The following is a 5,475-nucleotide window of genomic DNA, read 5'->3' as shown; positions in this document are numbered from 1 at the left end:
TACCTTGTGTTGGACAGTTGGACTTTGAAAGATGCATTTTTGGGGACGTCGAAAAACGACGGAACACAATTAAAGCCACCCGGATAAAAAATACAATACAAAAACAATATAACGTATTGGAACAGTACCATTCAATATATTGGAAATACAATACAGTATATTGTGAAATGACAATACAATGACAGTACAATATATTGTTTTGAACAGTTCACTGTATGGTATATGAGATTTTTGCAATATAATGTATGGGTGGTTAAGTATCGTAACAATACAAATCTAGATATTTTCTCATACATACATTTTGAAAATACAATACGATATATTGTTCATGTATTGTCTTGAATAGCAATTCGTGTATTGTTGTACAATACAAAAACAAATCAACGAACTGTATTTTAATTAGTGGTGAAAAGTGTAGAATTTGTATTTTGTATGGATTGTCCCCAACTTACCGAATATTAGTGCCAAAAGTAGCAAAATAATTTTAACTTTACAGAAGTAAAGATATTTATCATGGTTGCATTCGTCGTTACAGCTAATGTCAACTGACTTCTAAAAAACTACTTATTTTTACGTTTTGAATATTTTTCACCCAACATTTCTTGCTTTCGGAACTTGTTTTGTTTGCTTCTTTCAGCAAAGCTACATAGAAAAAAACAAGAGTTGTTTTACGCGAAAATAGGAATTTGACCAAAATTGTAAGGTATAAAACCAATTAAAAACAATTCAGTGTTCTGTTACAATATATTATATAGTTTTTGAATTGTATATCCAAACAAGAATAATGTTGCTTTGACATTCAATTACAATACGCTGTATTGTATCCAATACGTTATATTGTACATTAATGGTTTATTCCATTCACTGAATTGTAGTGACCTCCCATGGTATTAATGGCTGACGACCAACAAATGGACTCAATGTACGAACGAACAGGATAAGCGGGACTTCGAACGACAAACGGCAACAGGGACTAATCTTGACGAACGGGCAATTGACCAAACTGCAGACGCTAGACAGCAACTTGGACGGAACTTGATGAACGGACAAGCAGTTGAATGAATAACTGGACAACGACAGGATTGATCGGACTTCAGACGACATACAGGAATTGGAAAGGATCTTGACGATGGGACAAACGGACAAATTGATGAAACTTTAAATCAGAACAAGTGTTATATGGTGCTTCCTCTCCAAGATCTCTTTTAAGACTCATTTATTGAACTTTTCTTATTATGCTTGACTCCTACGATCTGTTATTTTCTTGATTACTGTGATTGATCCTAATTCATGGAAAACATTACTTTTCGTTACTAATCTTATTCCCTACATGAATGATACGTTTTTATCCGGGCAAAGGGTCAAAAACAGGAAATGGACATGCCCTATATCAACTGCAGCGATTTGCAGTAGACAGGATGTCCCGGGCCCGATCTATCTGACAAGCCAATCGAGCCCTCTGTCACCACAGAAGATGGTGTCTCCATCATGTCGATAGCCTGGTCAAAAACAATGCAACGGCATAGGCCTTTTCACAAGACGTTTAAAATCAGCTGATTCGGAAGCTGTTTGACAGTTCTTCTTCGGAAATGACAGCCCCGTGTATGTACCGCTCTTCGGCAGATGTAAACAAATGCATGCATGGAGCTGTCTGATGAAAAGGCCTATAAACGGCAAGAATGGCGAAATGGCAATAACGATTCTACACTGAAATTAATTTTATTGTAGAAACTACTGAATCCATGGTAAAATCTAAGATAAGATCGGACAACTGGCTTCTTTAAGTTGTTCTTCTTTTCATCCATGAGCCTAGTTTTAAATTTTCCACCCTTGCGTGCTACGCTAAAACCGTGATGTCATTTGTATGGAAGACGGTACACCATATCATTTGAGAAAAAAAAAGATGTTACGGATGCAATTTTCTGCCCCCTACACAGTTAAAGACTTTGCACTTATTTCTTACATATTCGGGCTGTTTTCGCTTCACTATTTTCTTTGATTTCTTTGATTTCGGCTAGTCTATACGAACTTTTATGAAAATTTGTGAAAATAAAAAAATATAAAAAATAAATAAATAAATAAACTAAATAAATGAATGAGGAACTGTCATCGTGTGCGTGAAAAAAGGCAAAAAATATTGGGGATTGGGTTGTCTTGCCTCTCTCGCAACAGCAATGTTGTCAAACACAGTGGGAGAGAGACGCACCGACCCATCGTCGAAGTTCAATGGAATAAGCCAAATATGGGTTCTTTCGAGTTTACCCAACATTAAATAAGTTGTTTTAACCCACTACGGAGACTTCGAAATCTAACGCTGCACGCAAAAAAATTGTTCGTAAAAACTACCATTTTAGGGGGTTAACTTAAGCGCTCGCACCGGAAGTTTTCAGCAGACCAAAATGCGCTTGATTTTACCATGTCTGTAGTCGAACTTAGATTGTTGTAAAATATTTCTGTCAAATATACCACTATCAGGCAAATGGACTATCGATAAACATAGGAACCCCTTATGAAAATTCGCCACAAGAAATCGGGTTGAAATTCATAAATTTGCCTTATGAATCCAGAATTTGAAAACAAAAAACGTTTACGCGGCAACCTGGAATCGAACCAAGAAAATCGTGCAATCGATACGCCCGAGTGTACACCGCGCGCCTATCGACGCCTTGATATAGAGTGATGCTAAAACGATACATAAAGCGTTCTTATTGCAATTTATGCTCCACCTTTCATAAGGCAAAATGTATGATATTCGATAGTCCAGTTTGCTGCGTGCAGTAATGTGGTGGGATGTACCGTAAACATAGTAAATTGGTCTGAAATTCCATGGTAGTTTCAAGAATTGGCGTAGTCAGCTTGGTTGATTCGTGGCTCCGTGTGTGGTTCCGTGTTTTGAAAGCTACACGCAAACAATTTGTGTTGTATAATCTACCGAATCCATGGTACAATTAAGAACTGCACCAACGATTTTCAACCGACTACAAAAATCTGTAAAGTTTACTATAATCTGGTCAAAATGAACAGTGCAATAAATTTGACTATGTCCATAGTAGCATCCACTACAAAGCATTGTATTTCAATACGTGACACCCACCGTACAACACAGTGTGGTCAAAAGTATGATGCTAAACTTCTCAAATCAAAAATGTTTCTAGTCAAAAATACTACAACTGCTCGCATAACTTATGATCTCGCCCTAAAAGCCATTGGTATTTATGTGTGTAGCTCGTTGTTTCTAAGCATTTTAATGGAGTTACACGTTTTTAAACAGCGCTATGGTGAAGAAAGGATCTTTATCTACCTGCCAGTGGTGATGGTTTGGATGCTTATTCTTTCATTTGCTCAGAAACAACGAGCTACACACCTAGTTACCAATGGCTTTTAGGGGCGTTATCCCAGATTATGCGAGAACTCTAGTTAAATCAACAGAAGTAATTTTCTTGTGTAGTGATGTTGACTATGTTTTGGTAGAGTTAACAGATTAATGTAGCCGGTTGAAAATCGTTGGTGCAGTTCTTAATTTTACCATGGATTCAGTGGTTTCTACAATAAAATTCATTTCAGTGTAAAAAAATACGTTTTATTCGGGACTACGAAGCTGCTGATGTTTTCTTCGGTTTTCTGTGAGAAAAACAAGGAGAGATATATTTTTTGCTTTTTTTTCACGCACACGATGACAGTTCCTTACGAGGTTTTCCATAAGTGCGAGTGCTTTGTAAATCTCTTTTTGTTTCGTAGTCACGAATACGCTAAGACAAGACCGGACAGGTCAAAGTACAAAAATGAAACCAAATGTCTGTCAAAAAAGACCACTTCCCATTGGTCGTTTTGGCAAAGGCCTACTTTCACATCGTTGAGTTGGATTGCAACAGGGCATTTTGTTGCTAGCCCGGCCGTGTTGCTAGTTCAAGGGTTAGAGTTTTTATCGAAAGTTTGGAAATTTTCATTGAAATCGTTTTGTTTCAAATATATCCATATTCAATGTTGAGTTAAAAGCATGTGCTCCTACAATGCTAAAATAAAAAAAATACCTAATTGAGATCTAATAATAGAAACTGTGTCATTTCTCTCTAAAATATCGTCGGTCTTGAAATAAAACCTGATTTTTTTTTAATATAGCATCTTCTATAGCACTAAATAAAGGAAGCATGCAAGAAACAATCAAATTACGAGCCCTAATATTTAAATTTGAGATTTGCTTAAAAAGGATACTGGTAACACTGGCTTTTGTATCGTCAAGGTTATCGACTTAAAAACAACGGGGCAGTCTTAGTTGAGCTGTCACGTCCTGTCCTAGCGAATACGTTTCATGATTTTATGTGAACCTTCCTTGGAGTACCTTGCACTGTAAGATCAAAGTACTCTTTAAAGGGTAAAAAAGTACCCTCTTTGAGAGAAACTAGTTTAACTCATAAAAAGAGTAAAGGACCTTTACTCATTAAAGAGTAGACGGCTTGTACGTCAAATCAACGAGTGAATTTTACCCATTATCCAAAAAATAGTTTTTGAGAAACAGAGTAAAATTTACCCTTTTTTCAAATATTAAATTATAATAATTTTAATGTTCATTTTCGTATATATAAAATCATCAGCTTCAAGACTCATAAATATAAGAGAGATTTATTTAATAAAAGATTAACATTAACAATTCTGATCCTATTTTCATGTCCATCCATTCGTTAACAAGCTTAATGGGGCTGGTGCTCCTGGTAGTTTTATGCAGCGGGACATGTAACGGGATGTATTGGGCAGCAGTCGTTCTATAAAATATGTTATTGTTTGTTTATATAAATGACACGAAAAGGAAAGAAAAGTAACCTACCTTCAACGTATCCGCATTTTTAAATGCATTATATTAACTAACTAAAAAACAACAAACGCTGTTCCGTTGATCTAATCTGCAAAATTGCAAGAATTTTTTCACCCATTAAAGGGTAAATAGACGGAATATATAAATGGGTATAAAATACCCTTTATTCGAAAAAAATAAAGTACCCTTTATTTGACGTTTCCATATATCAGAAAATAATGGGTGTTAATGCGACCGCCATACCGGCAACCCGGCACGCAACGCTTTTGCCTTAGACAAGAGACCCAATAGTGCGATAGTGGTAATGGGCTCCACACAACCCAACAGTTGTAGGTAGTAAACTAAAATAGGTGGATGTATGTGAACAAAACAATTACGAAGCAGTTTTGTGCGTCGATCTGAATTTGAGTTATAATATTTACCAAATAGGCTTTCCAAATCATCATATTTACAATTAAGTATGTTAATTCATTTAGTTATCCGCTATCAGCTTATAATTCATTGAATTTTCGTAGCAAACTCTTGAATTAAGTGCCTAGTATATCATCGCCCGACTGAAGTGAATTGTCCATGCAGGAAGCATAAAAGGTGGGTTGGGATTTGATGATTGCTCAAGCTAAACTATATGCCTATAATTAACCCAGCAGATTTATACGTGAAAGGCG

This window comes from Aedes aegypti, chromosome 3 (genome assembly GCF_002204515.2).
Source record: "Aedes aegypti strain LVP_AGWG chromosome 3, AaegL5.0 Primary Assembly, whole genome shotgun sequence".
NCBI classification, from domain to species: domain Eukaryota; kingdom Metazoa; phylum Arthropoda; class Insecta; order Diptera; family Culicidae; genus Aedes; species Aedes aegypti.
The sequence above is the reverse complement of the archived record's forward strand: the minus strand, read 5'-3'. Positions refer to the sequence as shown.